Here is a 24,106-nt window from a genome sequence, read left to right as displayed (position 1 = left end):
TTAGCCTTACCAAAGACGAATCCAACGTGATTTTGCTTGTTGGGTTCTGTGACCTTCAGATAGGCGACCGCTGCTATGGCCTCTGTGGAGGCGTCCGAGAACACGTGGAGTTCCTTCTTTACGCTAGAAGTAAGTGAGGTTTTAATATAGCATCTTGGGATGTGGATGTCATCCAAAGCACACAAAGATTGCTTCCAGGCTTCCCATTTTTGCTCTTTATCAGAGGGAAGTGGGGTATCCCAATCCTTGATGGTTTCAGAAAGCTGTCTCAGTAGGGATTTTCCTTGTATGGCGATGGGTGCTACAAATCCCAGCGGATCAAATAGGCTGTTTACCACTGATAGGACACCACGTTTTGTGAATGGCTTGTCTGCACAACTTATTTGAAAACCGAAGGAGTCAGCCGAGAGATCCCATCTGAGGCCCAAGCTCCTCTGCACAGGTGGACTGTCCAGTCCCAGGTTAATGTCTTTGAATCCAGGTGCATGATCACCTTGCTCGAAGGCTCTCATTACGGTTAGGCTGTTTGAAGCAATTTTGTGTAGTCTAAGGTTAGCTTGGTACAACATATTTTGAGTCCTTTTGAGCAGATCGATAGCCGCTTCTTCAGTTGGTAGCGATTTGAGCCCGTCATCCACGTAGAAGTCTTTTTCCACAAAGTCTTTGGCATCTGTACCATACTCAGATTCCCCCTCTATTGCAGTTCTCCGAAGCCCGTAAGTCGCTACGGCTGGTGAAGGGCTGTTTCCAAACACATGTACCCTCATACGATACTCCATCATCTCTGCGTTGGTGTCATTGTCCTTGTACCACAGAAACCTGAGGAAATTCCGGTGGTCCTCTCGGACTACAAAACAATGGAACATATGTTCAATGTCAGCAGTGATGGCGACAAGCTCTTTCCTGAATCTCATCAGCACTCCGACTAGGTTATTAGTCAGATTAGGACCTGTGAGAAGAATATCGTTAAGAGATACACCTTGATGTTTGGCGCTTGAATCAAAGACAACCCTAATTTGATTAGGTTTTCGTGGATGATATACTCCGAATGAAGGCAAGTACCAGCACTCGTCGTTCTTCCTTAAGGATGGAGCTGGTTCTGCATGGTTGTTACGGAATATTTTATCCATAAAGGCGACGATGTGTTCTCTCATTTCAGGCTTGCTGTTCATGGTACGCTGAAGAGAGTTAAATCTAGACAGAGCTTGTTCCCGGTTGTTCGGGAGTCTTACCCTGGTAGCTCGGAAGGGTAATGGAGAAACCCAGTGATTGGTTTCGTCTTTAAAGAACTCACTGTCCATTATCTTGACAAATTCTCTGTCCTCTACTGACAAGGCTACTTTATCGTCGTCCTTGGTTGTATGAAAGACTGATCTCCCCAAGTTGTCGGCAAAGAGGGGATTAATGACGTCAGGTAGATGTACGAGGCTTGGAGACTTCTCTCTCACCTCATAGTGATGAGGACACGGCTTAATGCAAGTTGTGCGTCCATTTGCACGCACGTACGTTTTGAAGGAGTCGATTTCTGGTTGATTTAAGCATACATTTCCTATGATTACCCATCCCAAGTCCAGTCTCTGGGCGTATGGTGCATAGTCAGGACCATTACACTGTTGACGCACTTTGTGTACCCTTAGATTGTCTCTGCCGAGCAGGAGTAGAATCTCGGCGTTGATGTCCATAGGTGGGATAACGTTGGCTAGGTGCCTTAGGTGAGGTTGGTGAAATGCAGCTTCTGGGGTAGGAATCTCATCCCTATGGTTGGGTATTTGATCACATTCGATCAGCGTCGGTAAGGGTATTTCCGTATCCCCACTGACAGGAGAAGCGATGAATCCTTGTGCCCTTCTGCCGCTAGTCTCTATGCGGCCCGAGCAGGTGTTTAAGGTATAGGGTTCAGATGGTCCCTTTATTCCAAAGGCTTCAAAGAATTTAGGACCTGCTAGGGACCGGTTGCTTTGGTCGTCAATGATGGCATACATTTTTACTGCCTTTTCTGGTAGTCCCTCTGGGTAGACCTTGATTAGGCATATTCGGGCACAACATTTCTCACACTGGCCCTCCCCACATACATCCAAGCATGAGCAGGAAACAGCGGTGGCTGCGTTAGCGTAATTCTGGGGCTCCCCGCCATGACTTGGAGCAGGAATGGTTGTGACGGCAGTGGGTGAATCTCCGGAGAGTGGGATTGGGTGCATAGCTAAGGCATGTCTTTCACTATGACACTCCTCACACTTGATGACAGATTTACAGTCCTTAGCCATGTGCTCCAATGAAGCGCAGCATCTGAAACATACCCCAAGCTCGGTGAGGATTTTCTTGCGCTCCTGTATGGTTTTGGATCTAAACCCTCTACATTTGTTCAGAGAGTGTGGTTTTTTATGAATGGGACATTCACGATTGAAAGTCTTATCTCCTGATGAGGTAGTGTACTGTTTACCCGTGGGTACTGCAGGAGATGGTAGGTTAGTCTTTCTAACACTCACGCTGCTCTTGAAGTCTCTGTGTTTATGCGTGATGCTTTCATACCTTGATGATGATGTTGCTGAAGCTGTAGTGTTGAACTCCAGGAAGTCGAGGCTGGGGTCGTTCCTCATCTGGGACTGTTCATCGATAAACCTACAGAAGTGAATAAATGGGGGAAAGGTGATGTCATGCTCTCTTTTGTACCTTGAGACTGATGCCGCCCACTTTTCTTGCAGACTGTATGGTAGCTTCACGACAATTGGGTTCACTCCATGAGCTGTATCCAGGTAACAAAGCCCAGACAGACGAGGGTCACCCTTGGCAAGCTCCAGTTCCATGAGCAGATCACTTAAATCCTGAAGCTTCTGGACATCCTTGAGATTGATCCTTGGAACGTTCTGCAGTCTCTTGAATAGGGCCTTCTCTATTGCTTCTGCACTGCCGAAGGTACGTTCGAGTCTCTGCCACGCGACAGCAAGACCTGCTTCTGCTTGTCCCACATAAACAGTTCTGAGGCTCTTGACACGATTTGTGGAGCCTGGGCCCAGCCATTTGATCAAGAGGTCAAACTCCTGCTCTGCGGTTAGGTTGAGGTTAGCGATGGCGGCCTTGAAGGTTGCCTTCCAAGCTCTGTAGCTCTCTGCACGGTCATCAAATTTTGAGAGACTGGTGTTGATTAGCTCTCTGCTCACCATAAACCTGGCAAACTCAGACATATCTGATTTCTCACTGCTTGTTGCCATGACGACTTGTGATGCCCCTGGGGCGTATTGGCTGCCTGGCGTGAAGGGGTGAAATGCCTCCTGGGTAGAATGATGTAGCTGCAGGGTTAAGCTTTCGTTTAGCCTCTGTATATTGTGATGACTGCTGCTTGAGCTGTGGAGGTAGGCCAGAAAACGCCTGATAGCGATCTTTCTGTAACAACCGTCCTTGAGAGGGCACTTCCGGGTAACGGTTATTAGGTTGCTCGGGTGCTGTGGGTGGCACTGGTACCGCAGGTAGAGCTGACTTGGAGGTTTCAGTGTTCTCGGCTTGGACGGTACTGCAAACTGGGGGTGGCGCAGATAACTGATTCAGTACATAGTCACTGGTGCGATCAACTGGATCATCTATCTCCTGTGGTAGCGAGCAGACTGGATCAAGACCTTGGCTCAATGCTTGCTCAAGTAGTCTTACTTTAGCTAATGCAATTTCCTCCTGCATCTCTGATTCGAAAATCTTTATTCGAGCCTCTGCTTCTGCCCTCTTGGCCTCTGCTTCTGCCTCTGCCCTCTTGGCCTCTGCCTCTGCTTCTGCCCTCTTGGCCTCTGCCCTTGCAAGAGCTTCTTTTTCAGTGAAGGAGCGTCTCGCTTTGGATTGCTCTGCGTTTATGCGGGCCTCTAGTAATCTGTCGCTCAAGGCTGAGCTTCTTGAGCACGATGATCTGTATGACCGAGAGGAATGTTTAGATGAATTTGATCTGTGTGATTTAGTTTCTTGCAAATGCGAGATACGGAGTTCCGCTTTACCTTTAACATCCAGCACCATGACGTCTCTTTGTCTGGCTATTGATTCTGCCTTGCTTAGTTCTGATAGGGCTTCATCGATATTAGAGTCTTTTAGAAAGGTTATATACCTTGTGGACAGTCTATTGTATCTTTCTTGAGCTGTGTCCAGCCGCCCGATGGCAACTTGTAAGCTTGTGGCATCACCTGAGGAGGATTTAAGTCCGGACATGAGGGAGGAAACTCGTTCCCATTGCTCCTCCAGGTTATCACATAGCTCATCTTTTGTGGTGTGATAATTTTCAATGACTTTTACTGTCGGTTTGAGAGAGCGTCTTGGTCGTATGACTTGTTCTGCTGGAAGTGTGGATTCTGTTCCCTGCCCTTCATAACGATCAGTATCAGGTTGTATTTGCTTTAGTTCATCACTGGGGAACTGTGCAAAGTCCTTTTCGGCCATTTTGACTTAAGGTGCGCTGTCCCTTTAAGAAAATGAAGTTTTGAATTGGGCGCTTAAAATCGCAGCACAGCTCCGATAGGACACCTTGACAAAATTTCTAAGATATTTAGAATGAATTGCGGGGTTTTGCGGCGGCCACGGCAGTGTAAGGAACGTGCATAAACAGTACTTCTGTTATGCGAGGAAAAGTTAATATAGGACTTTAGGAATGGCTTGGCGAGTTGTGGAGGACTTCCAGGCGAGACTATAGATACTGCGTATGTGCAGTGCTTCCGCATAGGCTTGTGGAACATGCACTGTAACTGGGCAGATTTGCTGCAAGTGGGCCTGTTGCTAGGGAGATTCCTGAGTGTGGTACTGGACTCTGAGGGAATCTGTAGCGGGGTATGGACTTTAAGGCAGTTTTTGACTGTTCTGTCCCCACATGAAGGCGAATGAAGGTATAACTGATAATGGCTGTGTAACTTCCTACCTTCGTATCCAAGCAGTGGAGCAGACCGGACCGGCAGATGTTCAGGTTAGACGGATCTAAACGTATACACAGGAATGAAATCAGCGTGGGTTTATTTGGTCCAAAATACAGCGACAAACAGTGATACAATACTGTAAGGTAGTAGAGGTATTCATGCTGTCCTGTTATAATCTTTCCTGAGGCTAACTGCTGGTCAAAAACTGATGCCTTCACAAGCCCAGGGTATTGAATGTCCTGTCACACAGCTATACAGCAGATAAAATGGCTGCAGGAAGTGACCAGAACCAAGGCTTGCCTAAAACCACACCCAGCAGAGAAAACACTTACTAGCTATAACAAAGGCATGCAGCATGCAAATTCTGGCCAGCAGATGGCAGCAACAGATCAAGACATAGAAACAACATGGTGAAATAAGAATTGGTAATACAATGCACAGTTAAATAACAAATATGAGGAGAACAGCACATTCTTCATCTTTTTTCTCCTTCTTCTTCTTTATTCTTTCTTCTTCCTTCTTTTTCCTTATTCTTCTTTCTGCTTATTTTTTTTCTTCTTCATCTTTCTTCTTATTTCTTCTTCTTCCTTCTTCTTTCTTTTTTTTCCTCTTCTTTGTTCTTCCTTCTTCTTTCTTTCTTTTTCTTCTTCTTCCTTCTATGTCTTGTTTGTTTATTCTTTTTCTTCATCTTTTTCTTCTGCTTCCTTATTCTTTTCTTCTGCTTTCTTCTTCATCTTTCTTCTTATTTCTTCTTATTCCTTCTTTTTTTCTTCTTCTTTGTTCTTTCTTCTTCTTTCTTTTTCCTCTTCTTCCTTCTATGTCTTGTTTGTTTATTCTTTTTCTTCATCTTTTTTCTTCGTATTTCCTTCGTTTTTCTTCATATTTCATGTTCTGCCTTCATTTTCCTTTCTTCTTCTTCTTCTTCTTCTTCTTCTTCACCTTCTCCTTCTCCCTTCTTTCTTCCTTTTTTCTGCTTCCTTCTATGTCTTGTTTGTTTATTCTTTTTTCTTCATCTTTTTTCTTCTTCTTCTTTCTTCCTTCATTTTCCTTCTTCTTCCTTCTTTCTGCTTCCTTCTTTTTCCTTCTTTCTTTTTTTCTTCTTTTTCTTCTTTCTTCTTTATCTTCTTCTTTGTTCTTGCTACTTCTTCTTTCTTTTTCTTCTTCTCCTTTCTTCTGCTTCCTTCTTCTTCTTTCTGCTTATTTCTTCTTCCTTCTTTCTGCTTATTTCTTCTTCCTTCTTTCTGCTTCCTTCTTCTTTCTTTTTTCTTCTTCTTTGTTCTTACTTCTTCTTCTTTCTTTTTCTTCTTCTTTCTTCTGCTTCCTTATTTCTGCTTGCTTCTTCTTCTTTCTGCTTATTTCTTCTTCTTCCTTCTTTCTGCTTATTTCTTCTTCTTCCAGACCAATATAAGTGTTCTTTTACCCCACATGTCCTAAATGCAGCCAAATTTCTCATTCTAGTTTATTGGAAACAAATATTAATTCCACACATAAAACATTGAGTCCAAGCTGTTGACCGTATCTGTCATGGAGGAACTCTAGCTTTACCAAGATATGGGCCTGCTGGTTCACTTTTACCCATACTCCCTCTTACCTGAATGTTCTGGGTACTGAAGCTCCTTAATAGGACTCCTAAAGTATTAGTCCTGTGCTCAGACTATTACAAGTGGGATATATGCATTGGAGAGCAGACAATTTTCTTCCCTATCCTTCTCTTCCTTCCCTACCATTTCTTCTTACTCTTCTTCTCCTGACTAAGGCATCTCATGATGGGATGACATTAGCCAATGTAGCACTACCCCCTTAGGGGTCTCTGATGATTTGGGTCCCCCCATAGTTCTGCACAGCTAGGCAGCCTGCATTTTCCACACAAGCTTTCATCCCGAGTCAGAGATCAGTCCTTGAGCTTTGTTTTTGTTATTTTATTAGGGGATTTGAACTAAGATAGGGGCACACGTCAAAAAGCCCCCAGAAATGGTTTCAGACAAAGCACTGGAGAGGACTGAATTGACCAGCAATGAGTCCAGATCTCAATCCCATAGAGCTCCTGTGGAGAGATCTCAGAACAGCAGTTGGGAAAAGGAACCCTTCCAATCTGAGAGACCTGGAGCAGTTGGCGAAAGAAGAGTGCTGGATCTCAGAACATCAGTTGGGGAAAGGAACCCTTCCAATCTGAGAGACCTGGAGCAGTTGGCGAAAGAAGAGTGCTGGATCTCAGAACATCAGTTGGGGAAAGGAACCCTTCCAATCTGAGATACCTGGAGCAGTTGGCGAAAGAAGAGTTCTGGATCGCAGAACATCAGTTGGGGAAAGGAACCCTTCCAATCTGAGAGACCTGGAGCAGTTGGCGAAAGAAGAGTGCTGGATCTCAGAACATCAGTTGGGGAAAGGAACCCTTCCAATCTGAGATACCTGGAGCAGTTGGAGAAAGAAGAGTGCTGGATCGCAGAACATCAGTTGGGGAAAGGAACCGTTCCAATCTGAGAGACCTGGAGCAGATGGAGGAAGAAGTGTGCTGGATCTTAGAACATCAGTTGGGGAAAGGAACCCTTCCAATCTGAGAGACCTGGAGCAGTTGGTAAAAGAAGAGTGCTGGATCTCAGAACATCAGTTGGGGAAAGGAACCCTTCCAATCTGAGAGACCCAGAGCAGTTGGCGAAAGAAGAGTTCTGGATCTCAGAACATCAGTTGGGGAAAGGAACCCTTCCAATCTGAGAGACCTGGAGCAGTTGGCGGAAGAAGAGTGCTGGATCTCAGAAGATCAGTTGGGAAAAGGAACCCTTCCAATCTGAGAGACCTGGAGCAGTTGGCGAAAGAAGAGTTCTGGATCTCAGAACATCAGTTGGGGAAAGGAACCCTTCCAATCTGAGAGACCTGGAGCAGTTGGCGGAAGAAGAGTGCTGGATCTCAGAAGATCAGTTGGGAAAAGGAACCCTTCCAATCTGAGAGACCTGGAGCAGATGGAGGAAGAAGAGTGCTGGATCTCAGAACATCAGTTGGGGAAAGGAACCCTTCCAATCTGAGAGACCCGGAGCAGTTGGAGGAAGAAGAGCGATCCAAATGGTAAAATGGATTCTTCTTCCTTCATATTTAGTTCTTCTTTCTACGTCTTCCTTCTTCTATCTTCTTTCGTCTTCTTTTTTTTCCTTTGTCTTCTCTTTCCTCTTGTTCCCCTTCTTCTTAATTATTATGAGGATTTATATAGCAGCAACAGTTTGTACAGCACTTTACACAATAAAGGGAGTCAGTACAGTTAATAGAAGGGGCCTGAGGACAGAGCCTTTGGGGACCCCTACAGAAAGAGAAAGAGGAGGGGGTTAAAGTTGTAGGTGACACTGAAGGTGTGCTAAAATCGGAGGAGAACCAGGAGAGAGCAGAGGCTTGGAGGCCAAAGGAGTGGAGTTTTTTGAGGAGGGGGTGGAGAGGAGCCCTGTCAGGTTTTTAACTCTGTGCAGCAGGTCTTTGGAGATTCTTCTTTTTGTTTTATCCTGGTAACCATCATTACAGAGAGATAAAGTAAAGGAAGATCCAAATTGTTACAGGGGCGTAGATAAGGGGTGGGGACAGGGGGGTCTGAACCCCACCCAGAGGAGAGTTGCCAACCATTCCTGCGGCCTTTGAAATTTCCATTTGCCTGCTAGTGGAAATAAGGTGGGGCAGTGAGCAGTGCCGGGACTAGGGGTGTGTGGGAGGGGCGGCAGTGGGGATGGTGACAAGCAGCGATCTCCTGTATGGCTTTAAATGAAGCAGCTGGAAGCCACAGGAGGGAGAGGAGGAGAAGCAGCTGGAAGCCGTGGGAGAGAGAGGAAGAGAGGCGGCTTCCAGCTGCTTCATTGAAAGCCATGCAAGAGATCGCTGCTTGTCACCGCCCCCCCACCGCTACACAGATTATACTTGATGGTTCAGTTTTCTTTCTGCCCCCCCTTCCCCCCACTGCCGCTGTGTTCTTCTCACTGCCCAGCTCCTCCCTCCATCCTCTGCACCAATAGAAGAAGAGGGGAGAGAGGCTGGATCTGCTCTGCCCCCCCCCTGTGCCCGCCCATACTCCAGTTCATGCAGCTTCAGAGGAGGTGTTGGCAGGAAACTGAACACAGCAGCTGACAGCTCTGATGCATCTGAGTCATGGTGAGTCTGATCTACCTTCCTCCCTTCTTTCCATCCACCCCTCCCTTCCTTCCACACACCCACCCTTCCCTTCCTTTCACCCACCCTTCCCTTCCTTTCACCCACCTTTCCTTCCATCCATCCACCCCTCCCTTCCTTAATCCAACCAACCCACCCTTCCCTTCCATCCATCCCTCCCTCCCTTCCTTCCAACCACCCTTCCCTCCCTTCCTTCCAACCACCCCTCCCTTCCTTTCTTCCACCCCTCCCTTCCTTACACCCATCCCTCCCTCCCTTCCTTACACCGACCCCTCTCTTCCTCCCTTTCTTCCTTCCAACCACCCACCCCTTCCTTCTTCCCACCCCTCCCATCCTTTCTTAAACCCAACCCCCTTCCTTCCACCCATCCCTTCCTCCCTTCCTTCCTTCCTTCCTCCCATCCTTCCACCCACCCCTTCCATTCTTGCACCCACCCTTACGATTGTTACCAGATGGTGAGGGCAAATTTTCTAATGGGGTCACCGTGTTTGGTGACAACTGTCTAAGATGGGACTTTCTCTCACTTGTAAAGATCTCCTCTTAATTCCGGACAGGAAGTGAAGGGAAATCTCCCCAATGGGCAACAGACACAAAAGGGAGTTTTAACCTTTTCCTATGCTTTTCAAAAAGAAACACCTTACATTGCTTTGGAATCACAGACCCAGGACATGCATGATGTAAATAAGTGTCACAATTCCTTCTCTCTATACTCATTCTGGGTCTGCAACTCAGAAAGCATTACAGATGTTTCCAGGTATTGCTGACGTAAAATATGGTCTGCCAGCGAGACAGGGACTTTGTTTCCTTATTATTTTTAGACGTGTATTTGAGGAAGGTCTGCTTAACTAATCTTCCTATAAAACAACATTCTTAAACTGGTATCTTAAGGTGAAGTGTATTATTTTAGCTGGGCTGAGTAGGAAAGGGGTCAGAACCAAGGCAAGACTGTCTACCCTTAGGAATAATCAAATACAGTTTTTATGTAGCATAAAATGAATCAAAAACCTTAAGGCCATACTTAATATGACTGTACATAATGTACAAACAGAATTTCTTCCATGTCCCTTTTTGGATATCATGTTCTGGTTCACATTTCCCAACAATCTTCCTGGGAATTAGTGAAAGATCTTAGGAACACAGCCTTCTGGACACCCATACCAACCCTGAAAGATCTTAGGAACACAGCCTCCTAGACACCCACACTGTCCCTAAAAGATCTTAGGAACACAGCCTTCCGGACACCCACACCAACCGTGAAAGATCTTAGGAACACAGCCTCCTGGACACCCACACTGTCCCTAAAAGATCTTAGGAACACAGCCTTCCGGACACCCACACCAACCCTGAAAGATCTTAGGAACACTGCCTCCTAGACACCCACATCGTCCCTAAAAGATCTTAGGAACACAACCTTCCGGACACCCATACCAACCTTGAAAGATCTTAGGAACACAGCCTCCTAGACACCCACACCGTCCCTAAAAGATCTTAGGAACACAGCCTTCCGGACACCCATACCAACCGTGAAAGATCTTAGGAACACAGCCTCCTAGACACCCACACCGTCCCTAAAAGATCTTAGGAACACAGCCTTCCGGACACCCATACCAACCCTGAAAGATCTTAGGAACACAGCCTCCTAGACACCCACATCGTCCCTAAAAGATCTTAGGAACACAACCTTCCGGACACCCATACCAACCTTGAAAGATCTTAGGAACACAGCCTCCTGGACACCCACACTGTCCCTAAAAGATCTTAGGAACACAGCCTTCCAGACACCAACACCAATCCTGAAAGATCTTAGGAAAACAACTTACTGGACACCCACACCAACCCTGAAAGATCATAGGAACACAGCCTCCTGGACACTGACACAAACCTCGATAGATCTTAGGAAAACAACCTCCTGGACACCCACAGCCAACCCTGAAAATTCTTAGGAACACAACCTCATGAACACCGACACCAACCCCAAAAATCCTATGAACCCAACCTCCTGCAGGTCCACACCATCCCCGAAAGATGTTATGAACACAACCTTCTGGAGGCCCACAACATTCCTAAAATAACTTAAGAACACAACGTCCTGGACATCCACACCAAGCCAAAAGATATTATGAATACAACCTCCTGGAGGCCCACACCATCCCTAAAATATCTTATGAACATAATCTCCTGAACGTTCAAAAAAACTATGAAAGATCTTAGGAACACAACCTACTGGACACCCACACCAACTCAAGCTATTGGACAACAACACCAGCCCCAACAAAAATCTTATGACCATAACCTCCTGGAGGCCCACATCAACCCTGTAAGCTCTCAACCTCCTGGACAGCCACACCATCCCTGAAAGATCTTAGGAAAGCAACCTCCTGGACACCCACACCAACTCCAATAGATCTTATAACCACAACCTCCTGGAAGCCCACACCATCAATAAAAGATCTTATGAAAACAACCTCCTGGAAGCCCACATGATCAATAAAAGCTCTTAGGAACACAACCTCCTGGAAGCCCACACCATCAATAAAAGATCTTAGGAACACAACCTCCTGGAAGCCCACACCATCAATAAAAGATCTTAGGAACACAACCTCCTGGAAGCCCACACCATCTGTAAAAGATCTTAGGAACACAACCTCCTGAACACACCAATCCTGAAGGATCTTTTGAACACAACCACCTGGACACACCAACCTTGAAAGATCTTATGAACACAACTTCCTGATGACCCACACCAACCCTGAAAAATCCTATGAACACAATATACTGTAAGATAGTGTAAAAACAATTATTTTTCCTTCTTTTCATCCTTTTTTTCTTTTCTCTCTCTCCTCAATCCCATACTGATGATCAGATGATCAGATAAATCCCATCCATGGATCAACCTCCTTATGAATTTACGAATTTCCATAGCCCTGTATATTATGCTGACTGGAGAAGATATCACAAAGTTTTGTTTATTGCATCCGCCATGTCATCTAAGACCTATTCATGGGGAACAGAGGTCCACGTTTTCACTGCTCTAACAGAACCCCTTTCTCGGTATACGATGAAACCTCTTTTTTGTCCAATTTTCGATTGTGGTCATGTGTCTTCTGCAGGGGCTTTAGAGTAAAGAGGATATTACAGTTTATATAATGATATATTTTTACCAATGATTTAATGACAATACTAAGTGCCTTTAGGCCAATGTTAGGTTCTGTATATAATAACAGGGTCACTTGCTAGTAGGGCCCGACTGACAACTCATGGGGCCCCCGGGCAATTGGGAATCATGGGGCCCCTGTGTCCTTGCCGAAACTCAAAAAAGCCTATGAAAAAGGTACCAGGGGCATCTCATGGGGCCCCCTACTGACCCTGGGCCCTCGGGCAGTGTCCGAGTTCCGTATGGTCAGTCCGCCCCTGCTTGCTAGGATTACCTAAATGTTGTTAGAACAGATGGTTTTTCTTGGGATTCCTAAAATCGTTTGGTTGGGCAACATGGAGAAAATGAAACACCTTGTTCTGCAGCAAGGTATTTGGCAGTCTGGAGGTGTCCCAGGACAATAGAAATTGATGTCCCTTGTAATTCGTAATGAGCTGTTTGTCCATGGTCCTATCAGGGGCGGACTGACCATTTGGGAACTCGGGCACTGCCCGAGGGCCGGGGTCAGTAGGGGGCCCTATGAGATGCCCCTGGTACCTTTTCATAGGCTTTTTTGGGTGTGGTTTGAGTGTGGGCGAGGACACAGGGGCCCCATGATCCCCTGTTGCCTGGAGGCCCCATGAGTTGTCAGTCCACCCCTGGGTCCTATGTTTATGCTTGGGAAGGTCTTACATGGCAACTTTTTAGGATTGGAGCTCCAAAGTTTCTGGGTTGTCCAGATGGTCAGATTCTTGGTACACCTGCCAATAACAGGTTTTTACAGTTTATATAATGAAATACGTATACATATGTGATCGTATTTCATCTTAAGCTCCTCTTCTCAACAGGGAATAAATGTGATCTATGTAATTTTTCCTCAAAACAAATGTCTCCAACCCCACTCATTTTGATGCTCTTCTCTGAACTCTTTCTCGTTCAAGGACGTTGTGACGGGAGCCACTTTGGGTGGGGGGGCCCATGGAACACAGCTAACTTTGGAGAGGTGGGGAGACCCCTGTCTCAGCTCCCCGTATCCCTATTATGTGTAAGTCACCCTGTGCCTCTTAAGGGTACAGGGTGATATCTCCTGATATTGTGTAGACGTGTCTAGGAGATCGGTGGGGTGGGGGGTTGTTGACTGTTAATGCCATGTGGTTGCATCCCATTGTTCTAGTGTGTGTCTTGCTTGGGAGCAAACTAATATGAGATGTTTGTGTTTGTGTGTATTGGCTTGATGGGGGGTGTTTCCGGCAGCCCTCCCCCCTGATGGGACTGTCTGTTGATGTGTCTCTTGTTACTGGGTGTGGATTGCCCTGCCCTGTGTATACATCTTGTATCTGTGTTAAAATAAAGTAGTCTATTTCCTGATTTATTTCAAGACTGGTGGTGTCTAGTCTCATACGGTCAGCAGTGGTGTCTGTGGTCGGTGTTCGGTCGGGGAAGCGGTAATATAACGGAAATACCCAAGTGCAGACGGGGTCCGGTTCCGTTACAGACATCCATTCTGTGAATTGTATATGAGAGACCCTCAGCGCAATGGACCTCCTATGAAACAAGTATTGCAGCTAGCATGTACTGTGTTCCCACATGGTGCTCCTGTGTCACCCCTTAGTGCTTATCCACCACTGACACTCTATCACCTTCAGGTTTTGACCCGTATACTCAGGTCAAAAATCTTCATTACCGTCAGCACTTAAAATCTTCAAGACGTGGGTGTTGTTATGAAGAGCTGTGTCCTGGACTCCCCGTCGGTGCCGGCTCCTTCCTACATTCTCCACAGACCCATTTCTCAATACGCAGACCCTTCTCCTCACCCTTTCCGGTTCAACAGCAATTCTATTCTGTGAATTGCTGATGAAAACTGAACTGCATATTTAGCAAGGGACCAAACCAGTGGGAAATAATTATGGATTTATCTTGTGAATACACTGTGTGTCCTTTTGAATTCAAGTGAGTATTCAGTTTGTTTGTTTGTTTGTTAGATGCAGATTGGAATTGCATTCTATTCTGCGATCTAAGAAGACCCCCCAAATCCTTTTCTATCATTGATTCTCCCTACGGAGCCTATCTCAAAGAATATGGTGCATGTGTATTTTTAGAGCCTAAATTTGAAAATGCTAAAGGTCCTTTAGTTACCTTGGAGGTTCCTTTGGTTACCTTGGAGGTTCCTTTGGTTACCTTGGAGGTCCTTTGGTTACCTTAGAGATCCAATGGTTACCGTGGAGGCTTCTTTGGTTACCTTGAAGGTCTTTTGGTTACTCTGGAGGTTCCTTTGTTTACCACGGAGGTCCCTTTGTTAGCTTGGAGGTTCCTTTGGTTAGCTTGGAGGTCCTTTGGATACTTTGGAGGTTCCTTTAATTATCTTGGAGGTCTGTTGGTTACCCTGGATGTACCTTAGGTTACCTTGGAGGTTCTTTGATTACCTAGGGGGTCCTTTGGTTACCTTAGAGGTCCTTTGCTTACCTTGTGTTAGGATCCGCCAGGTGGTGCCTCAGGCTGCCCACTGGACAGACCTACCCAGAGCGTGGAGTCTAAGCCCGGTCTGTGCTTTCACCAGGGCCCCTGATGGTGGGGATGGACTTGTAACAGACCAGGGCCAGGTCACGACCTCCGAGCAGGCCCACCAGTGGCAGAGGGAGCCTCCGGGGATGTATGCAGGTACCGGGAGAGCCAGATGTGAATAGGACGGCGGGACCTAGCAGGATGGTCACGAGCCGTGGTCCCGTGGGGTAAGCGAGGTACCAAATAGGCAGGCGAAGAGTAGTCAGGTCACACGCAGGGTCAGCAGGATAAGTCAGTCCGCAGAATGGTCAGACAAGCCGGGGGTCAGGATAGGAGAAGGCAGAGTAGTCAGGGCAATCCGGGTCAAGGCACAGGAGAAGGCAGCGTAGTCAGAGCAATCCGGGTCAAATCACAGGAGAAGGCAGCGTAGTCAGGGCAATCAGGGTCACTAAACAGGTACAGGAACTCAGGATCACAGATAGACCTTGCGGCAATCTGTGACAGTGCAGGGCATCTTTAAATAGTGCACCCTGCACTGTCATTGGCCAGCCAGGACGCGCCCCCGGGCTGTCATTGGCCTCCCGAGGCGCGTCCACGGCTCCTACTGCGCATGCGCGGCGTCCTGTCAGCCGCGGCCCGCCGGGACCTAGTGCTTGTGTCCCGGCGTGATCTGCCGCCAGTGCGCGTGCGCCGGGAGAGGAGCCGCGATCCCTGACACCTTGGCGGTTCCTTTAGTTACCTTTAGAGGTTCTTTGGTTACCTTGGAGGTTCCTTTTGGTTACCTTGGAGGTACAATGGTTACCATGGAGGCTCCCTTGGTTACCTTGGAGGTACAATGGTTACCGTGGAGGCTCCCTTTATTACCTAGAAGGTCTTTTGGTTACCCTAGAGGTTCCTTTGGTTGCCTTGGAGGTCCTTTGGATACTTTGGAGGTTCCTTTAATTACCTTGGAGGTCCATTGGTTACCTTGGATGTACCTTAGGTTACCTTGGAGGTTCTTTGATTAACTAGGGGGTCCTTTGGTTATCGTAGAGGTCCTTTGCTTACCTTGGTGGTTCCTTTAGTTACCTTTAGAGGTCCTTTGGTTACCTTGGAAGTTCCTTTTGGTTACCTTGGAGGTACAATGGTTACCGTGGAGGCTCCCTTGGTTACCTAGAAGGTCTTTTGGTTACCCTAGTGGTTCCTTTGGTTGCCTTGGAGGTCTCTTGGTTAGCTTTGAGGTTCCTTTGGTTACCTTGGAGGTTTCTTTGTTTACCTTGGCGGTCCTTTGGATACTTTGAAGGTTCCTATAATTACCTTGGAGGTTCCTTGGTTGCCTTGGTAGTACCTTAGGTTACCTTGGAGGCCTTTTGATTACCTAGGAGGTCCTTTGGTTACCTTAGAGGTTCCTTTAGTTACCTTTAGAGATCATTTGGTTACCTTGGAGGTCCGTTGGTTATCTTAGAGGTCCATTGGTTACCTTGGAGGTTCCTTTAGTTACCTTTAGAGGTCATTTGGTTACCTTGGAGGTCCATTGGTTACCTTGGAGGTTCCTTTAGTTACCTTTAGAGGTCCTTTGGTTACCTTGGAGGTCCTTTGGTTACCTTAGAGGTCCAATGGTTACCGTGGAGGCTTCTTTGGTTACCTTGAAGGTCTTTTGGTTACTCTGGAGGTTCCTTTGTTTACCTTGGAGGTCCCTTTGTTAGCTTGGAGGTTCCTTTGGTTACCTTGGAGGTCCTTTGGATACTTTGGAGGTTCCTTTAATTACCTTGGAGGTCCGTTGGTTACCTTGGATGTACCTTAGGTTACCTTGGAGGTCCTTTGATTACCTAGGGGGTCCTTTGGTTACCTTAGAGGTCCTTTGGTTACCTTGGTGGTTCCTTTAGTTACCTTTAGAGGTCCTTTGGTTACCTTGGAGGTTCCTTTTTGTTACCTTGGAGGTACAATGGTTACCGTGGAGACTCCTTTGGTTACCTAGAAGGTCTTTTGGTTACCCTGGAGGTTCCTTTGGTTGCCTTGAAGGTCTCTTGGTTAGCTTTGAGGTTTCTTTGGTTAGCTTGGAGGTCCTTTGGATACTTTGAAGGTTATTATAATTACCTTGGAGGTTCCTTGGTTGCCTTGGAGGTACCTTAGGTTACCTTGGAGGCCTTTTGATTACCTAGGAGGTCCTTTGGTTACCTTAGAGGTTCCTTTAGTTACCTTTAGAGGTCATTTGGTTACCTTGGAGGTCCGTTGGTTATCTTAGAGGTCCATTGGTTACCTTGGAGGTTCCTATGGGTACCTCGGAGGTACTTTGTTTAAGCTTGTTACCCAAGTTGATGAAATAATTTTTAGGACACTCTAGCTACCTCCAACTGTACCATAGAGATAAGCCTTCAGTTTTAGTTAAGTTAGTACATCTCAATCATCAATATGGGGGACTGTGGCATACCAGCAATAACTGGGGCTGGTATAGGGGAGATGAAATATGGAATACGATCTGGGGAGATTAGATAATGGGGCTATCTGTGGAGTAATGGGTGAATCTCAAAAACTACATCCCATGGTGGCATGATGTGAGGACAACACCAAATGTGCAGCATTGTTCCCGCAGTCACACCCCCCAGCAGGGACATGAGAAAACAAAATGTAGTGTATGAACCCTTTTATATTTGAGTTTATTATTTGACACAATTCTTCACAGAAAGCAAAGTGCAACTTTATTTTTATTACATTGTATATATTATATTAGAAATTTTGGATCACAGAAATCTGTTTGATACTTTATGTACATAGACGGCATATTGTTGTGGACTCCCAAGTAGACTGATACCATTAGCAGACTGATCAGTGTACATTGTGTATGTAGGAGGGTATTTTGGGGGAGCAGAAGGGCCTTATCACCCACGGGGGTGCCGTGTTGGCAGAGCAGAGTCAATACATGTAAGGCACTCAACATGTAGCGTGTTTTCAAATTTCATCGTGGTCTTAGTGAGCGGAACGAGCGTTGTGCTGGCAATCGTATTTGCAGACCCTGGTGGAGGTGATGGCACTTTTCCATCTTCATCCACTTCCTTCCTGCGAGTTTCCTGGAAAAAAAATAAATAAAGGTATTATTTCCAAATGCAATGCAACCTAATTCCTGCTCTCAGCTTCCTAAAATGAGACAAGTGGGCAGAATATTAGAAACCAATATACCCCAAAATTATTGAACCGATGCATGGACCCCAACATGATTCAAAAAACAGGACAGTACATCTCCTACAATATAATGGAGGTGTGGAGTCATGAAAACACATTGAAAAAGGAAACCTCAGGGAAGAGCAACCAATAAAACACATTCTTGGTACATAAATGAAATAAGGGAACCAATTATTTTACATTTAGATTTCCTTTTTGACCCAAACTCTAACGGCTCCCCTGAACATTTACATAAATCTGTTGCTAGTGCAGGCCATAGACTGGTCGGAAAAAAAAAATCGGCCAATTTTCGCACCGTTAGTGGGTTAATTGGTCGGCCGTTTTTCGGGGTTTTGGCACATTTTTTTATCGGTAAAGTTGGAAAAAAATTGGGCGATTCTGCCGATCGGCCGATTTTCCCAGCAATGATGGACAAATCGACTGATCGTGTTACCGAAAATCTGTGCATGAGCTGTGACCTGGAAGAAGAAAAAAAAGAAAAAGAAGAGGAAGCAGACAAAGAAGAAGAAAAAGAAAAAGAAGAGGAAGCAGACAAAAAAGAAGAAGAAAAAGAAGAAGGAGAAAAAGAAGCAGAAAAAGAATAAGAATTTCAGTCTGCTATTATATTTGACATGAAAAAGTCTTGCGGTTGCAACAATGTATCTATTTGTATCCGAATAAAAACATCTGTATCCAAAATGGATACAAATAGATGCAATGTTGCAACCGCAATCCTTTTTCATGTCAAATATAATAGCGGAGCTCTCTGCAGGGACAGAAGTAATTAAATGCTGGCCGTAGACGGGACGAAAATCGGCTGATTTTTTTTACCGTTTTCCTATTGAACAACCGATGTTTCGTGTTTTTTTTTTTTTTTTTTTAATGGACAGTTTACGACCCGTCTATGGCCTGCATAAAACTACAAATCTTACAAAAACCACCCAGGTGGCTCAGAAATAAAAAATGCCATATTTTTATATTTTCTTCAAATTTCTGTTACTTTGATTGTAATATTGAATGACTTTTTTTTACAAATTGCATTTAATCCTTAATATTCATTAATTGAATATGTTCCTGTTTTCTGATTCTGTGAATGTTGATATCACATGTGTGTCCGATTGTGAAAACTGAATTTTTTTTTTAAATAAAAGTTATTAAAAAAACCCCCCAAAAATAAAAAAAACAAATTGCATTTGATTAGTCCTTAAATAATGAACACATCTCATTTAATTTTTAACCACTTGACCCCCAAGCCAATTCTGGCGTTCCACTCCTACATGTAGAAATCAGCTTTTTTTTTTTTTTTTGCTAGAAAAGTACTTAGAAACCCCAAACATTATATTTTTTTTTAAGCAGAGGCCCTAGAGAATAAAATGGTGGGTTTTACAATATTTTATGTCACAGCAGTTTTTCCAAATGCAATTTAAGAAAAAAAAAAAACACTTTAAAAGAAAAGTTTGAGTTTTTTCCCCCAAATTATACTTACCTAGGTGGATGCAGCATCGGTCCAATGTGGCATCTGTCCTCCACTGGCTCTAAGTGTGAGAACTCGATCACATGATCACTGCCGATGTGAGCAAAGAGCGGTGACATTGATCCAATGTGGTATTTGTGCCCCACTGGCTCTAAGTTCTCTCTTGGCTGCATGTGTTAGAGAGGACTATCTATCCCCTGCATGGACTTAACTCCTTTGTTCTCCGTGAACCTGCCTGGACTTAACCCTTTGCTGCCTGGAGCTGCCTCTGTGGATTGACCCTGTGTTGCCAGTGTTGACTGTAACCCTCTGTGCCCGGCTCCCCGCACCTAGTAAGTGGACTAACCCCGTGCTGCCTAAAAGACTGAGCCCAATTCCCCCCCAGGAACCCAAAGTCTCCCGAAACCGCCATTCCCGGTCCTACTTAACCCTGTGGACTACCAGCCCCCTGTTGTTCCATACTGCCTTCCAGAGAACTTTACTGTGTTGCTGTGTCTGGTGTGGATCTGTGGACTAATGGAACTATTGTCTGTGCCCCAAAAACCTCCCCAATAAACGCCCGCATGTCTGGTTCCGTGCAATCTGTCTCCGTGTGCTCTCTGGTTCTCATGTCAGCCTCTTGTTACTGTCCATTCCTCTTGCTGGCACTAGTCTTGAGAAAGTGCTTGAACCACCATCAGGGGGAAGGAGGTCCTGATTCCTCTATATAGACTTTTACATCCCTAGAGGGGTCACCAGCAGAAGGAAGGAGGTCATGATTCCTCTATATAGACTTTTACATCCCTAGATTGGTAACCATCAAGAGGAAGGAGGTACTGATTCTTCTATATAGATCTTTATATCACCAGAGGGGTCCCCGGGGGGAGGAAGGAGGTCCTGATTCCTCTATATAGATCTTTATATCACTAGAGGTGTCACATGTAGGAGGAAGGAGGTCCTGATTCCTCTCTATAGATCTTTATATCACTAGAGGGGTCACCAGCAGAAGGAAGGAGGTCCTGATTCCTCTATATAGATCTATCACTAGAGGGGTCACCGGCAGGAGGAAGGAGGTCCTGATTCCTCTATATAGATCCTATCACTAGAGGGGTCACCAGCAGGAGGAAGGAGGTCCTGATTCCTCTATATAGATCTTTATATCACTAGAGGGGTCACCAGCAGGAGGAAGGAGGTCCTGATTCCTCTATATAGATCTTTATATCACTAGAGGGGTCACCGGCAGGAGGAAGGAGGTCCTGATTCCTCTATATAGATCTTTATCTTACTAGAGGAGTCACCGGCAGGAGGAAGGAGGTCCTGATTCCTCTATATAGATCCTATCACTAGAGGGGTCATCGGCAGGAGGAAGGAGGTCCTGATTCCTCTCTATAGATCTTTATATCACTAGAGGTGTCACATGTAGGAGGAAGGAGGTCCTGATTCTTCTATATAGATCTTTACATCCCTAGAGGGGTCACCATCAAGAGGAAGAAGGTCCTGATTCTTCTATATAAATCTTTATATCACTAGAGGGGTCACCGGCAGGAGGAAGGAGGTCCCGATTTCGCTATATAGACCTTTATATCACTCTAGGGGTCACCAGCAGGAGGAAGGAGGTCCTGATTCCTCTATATAGATCTTTATATCACTAGAGGGGTCACCAGCAGGAGGAAGGAGGTCCTGATTCTTCTATATAAATCTTTATATCACTAGAGGGGTCACCAGCAGGAGGAAGGAGGTCCTGATTCTTCTATATAGATCTATCATTAGAGGGGTCACCAGTGGGAGGAAGGAGGTCCTGATTCCTCTATATAGATCTTTATATCACTAGAGGGGTCACCGGGAGGAGGAAGGAGGTCCTGATTCCTCTATATAGATCTTTATATCACTAGAGGGGTCACCAGCAGGAGGAAGGAGGTTCCCATTCCTCTATATAGATCCTAATGTAGCGTCCTTCTAGGTAGCTAGGGGGAGCTAGACTCTGATTGCTAGGTAGGGCTGAATAGCAGCCTGGGTGTGATAGCTAGCAGGGGTCAGATTGTGGTCAGAGCTGAGAGGCTCTGCAGACCAGCCCTCTGGAATTTTCTCCTGCTCTGGATATTTGGAGCAATATCTAGAAACAGTGGGTGGATCTGAGGAGTGGCTGGTCCGTACTCTTGGAGGATCCTAGCCAACCCCCAACAGAAGACTTGGCAAGGGGCCGGGACAACCTTTAAGAATAACTGAGCCTGCTCAGCTGAGAGTTCTGGTGGAAGAGGATGAGGAAATTGACTGGTAGCAGCCACTGACCCATTTGCAGCATAGAATAAGGACTCAGGGAGTACATCTACACCCCCTGGGCCAGAAAAGGGAGAGAGCATTTGGGTGGGAAGCCTAACTCTGTAACTGCGCCTATTAACCCTTTCAGTAGCAACTACTGGATCCCCTGTCCAGGGATTCCTCCAGTCAGATAGAGGAGCATTAGGGTTGGAGATGTACTACAAGATATGCTGTCTAACTCTCCAGAAGAGGATTTTTGCTGTAGAGACTTATATTATTGTTCAGGAAGGAAGGAGGTCCTGATTCCTTTATATAGATCCTATCACTAGGGGGGTCACCGGCGGGAGGAAGGAGCTCCTGATTCCTCTATATAGATCTTTATATCACTAGAGGGGTCACCGGCAGGAGGAAGGAGGTCCTGATTCCTCTATATAGATCTATCACTAGAGGGGTCACCGGCAGGAGGAAGGAGGTCCTGATTCCTCTATATAGATCTTTATATCACTAGAGGTGTCACCGGCAGGAGGAAGGAGGTCCTGATTCCTCTATATAGACCTTTATATCACTAGAGGGGTCACCGGCAGGAGGAAGGAGGTCCTGATTCCTCTATATAGATCCTATCACTAGAGGGGTCACCGGCAGGAGGAAGGAGGTCCTGATTCCTCTATATAGATGCTATCACTAGAGGGGTCACCGGCAGGAGGAAGGAGGTCCTGATTCCTCTCTATAGACCTTTATATCACTAGAGGGGTCCCCGGCAGGAGGAAGGAGGTCCTGATTCCTCTCTATAGACCTTTATATCACTAGAGGGGTCCCCGGCAGGAGGAAGGAGGTCCTGATTCCTCTATATAGACCTTTATATCACTAGAGGGGTCACCGGCAGGAGGAAGGAGGTCCAGATTCCTCTATATAGATCTATCACTAGAGGGGTCACCAGGGGGAGGAAGGAGGTCCTGATTCCTCTATATAGATCTTTATATCACTAGAAGGATCACTGGCAGGAGGAAGGAGGTCCTGTTTTTTATATGTATCTTTAGTTAGACCTCATTGAAATAATGTGTCCAGTTCTGGAGCTACTCACAAAGTGCCAACCCCAGCAGGGTATTGCTATTTATTAGCACTGCCCATACTAAAAATGGCCACTGATGTCACTCAGGGCTGCTGTGTCCAATCAGACTGTAGGTACCCTGATGACACCTATGGAATCTGCATGTTCCTCTTAGTGCTTGGATCTCGGGATAAAAGCCCGCTATCAATGCAACCGTCTGCTTGCAAATTGTGTTGTTGCCGTGGGGGAAGGGAGGCATCCTGTCCAATCATGGAGCTAGCCTTTCTCAGCGAATAGGAAGATGGGGCAAAGCAGTACATGTAGTTTGCCCCACGGAGGAGAGAACACTGGAACAAACAAAGTAATGAGACTTCTTCTTGAACCCTCTCTGTATGTAATCAATGGCCCTGTGTACTTACTGCAGGTCATTCCGAAACGTCATCATTCCATGAGGAGGATAAATCCTCTGGAATGAATGAAGCCTGCAGCGCCGCTCTAGGCGTGGGGTGGGGGGTGGCAAAAACAACCACACCGGTATCCAGATAGTGGGAGACGCCATTCTAGCATCGATTCAGAGCAATGAATGTGAAAGAGTGGGACGCCGTATCTACCTCCCGCTCCAGCCATGCCACTGACGCGTTTCATCCAGCTCCACACACAGCTGAAGTGGTAGCTGAGGTCAACGCTGTCGTCCACACCGGGGGGGGGGGGGGAGGGAGAGGTAGATGCGGCGTCCCACTCTTTCACTTTCATTGCGCTGATTTATCAGGATTTAAGAAAAAAATTGTTTAAAATGTATTCACTTTTTTTTTCTGATTTGGCCCTACGGTGCTGCATAACAAAATCAGAGGATAAATTCACCAAAAATGACGCTGAATATGAACCCGCTAATTGTACGGCAGAGAAAAAAACTGACTTTCCTGGTACAAGACGCGGACAACCTCATGTTATGGCATAAAATATGTTTGTTGGGACTCATCTTCCAAATACTTCTTCCCGCTTACTAGCTTCTTCAGGACCCCAAAAATTGGAGACAGAGAAATCGGATGCCCTAACTGGAAGATGTATATATATATACAGCATTAGACATACAGTTATAATTTTACTTTTTTTTTATTTGAGCCACAGCTTCCAAATACTTGGCTAGTAAGCCCAAGATATATATATAAAATATAATAAAAAATTAAAAATACAGTTAATCTACATTATTGAAGTATGTATGTGTATATATATATATATATATTTATTTATTAATTAAAATTTATTTTGAAATATATTGAATATGGCAAAAATTGTAGTATTTCATGTCAATATATTTGGGACGATTACTTTTAAAATATATTTAAAACATATTTTTCTTCCATGTGGGATGTTGTTGACCGTAGACCTGCTGATTGGCTGTCGCCATTCACAGCCACAGGGTCCTGTGCTTACAAGCAATACAGGGCTATATTCAATAAATTAAAAAAAAAAAAACATATATATATATACAAAAAATATTTTTAAAAATACATTTTCAAATATACCGTGTGTCTGTAAAAAATACACTTAATCTA

The 24,106-nt window shown here is 45.5% G+C and overlaps 1 long non-coding RNA gene across 1 annotated transcript in view; it reads right to left on the bottom strand.

The window, feature by feature from the left end:
• Window positions 1–17,318: 17,318 nt before the first annotated feature.
• LOC149429068 (uncharacterized) overlaps window positions 17,319–24,106 on the bottom strand; it is a 10,784-nt gene continuing 3,996 nt past the window's right edge. The window contains exon 2 of the long non-coding RNA XR_016310616.1: window positions 17,319–17,699. This is a non-coding gene — a long non-coding RNA (uncharacterized LOC149429068). The remainder of the gene's footprint in view (window positions 17,700–24,106) is intronic.

This window comes from Staurois parvus, unplaced genomic scaffold (assembly GCF_062004578.1).
Source record: "Staurois parvus isolate SC_StPar_1 unplaced genomic scaffold, SC_StPar_1.0 ptg002828l, whole genome shotgun sequence".
In the NCBI taxonomy this organism is placed as follows: Eukaryota; Metazoa; Chordata; class Amphibia; order Anura; family Ranidae; genus Staurois; species Staurois parvus.
This window is presented reverse-complemented; position numbering and strand designations above follow the sequence as displayed.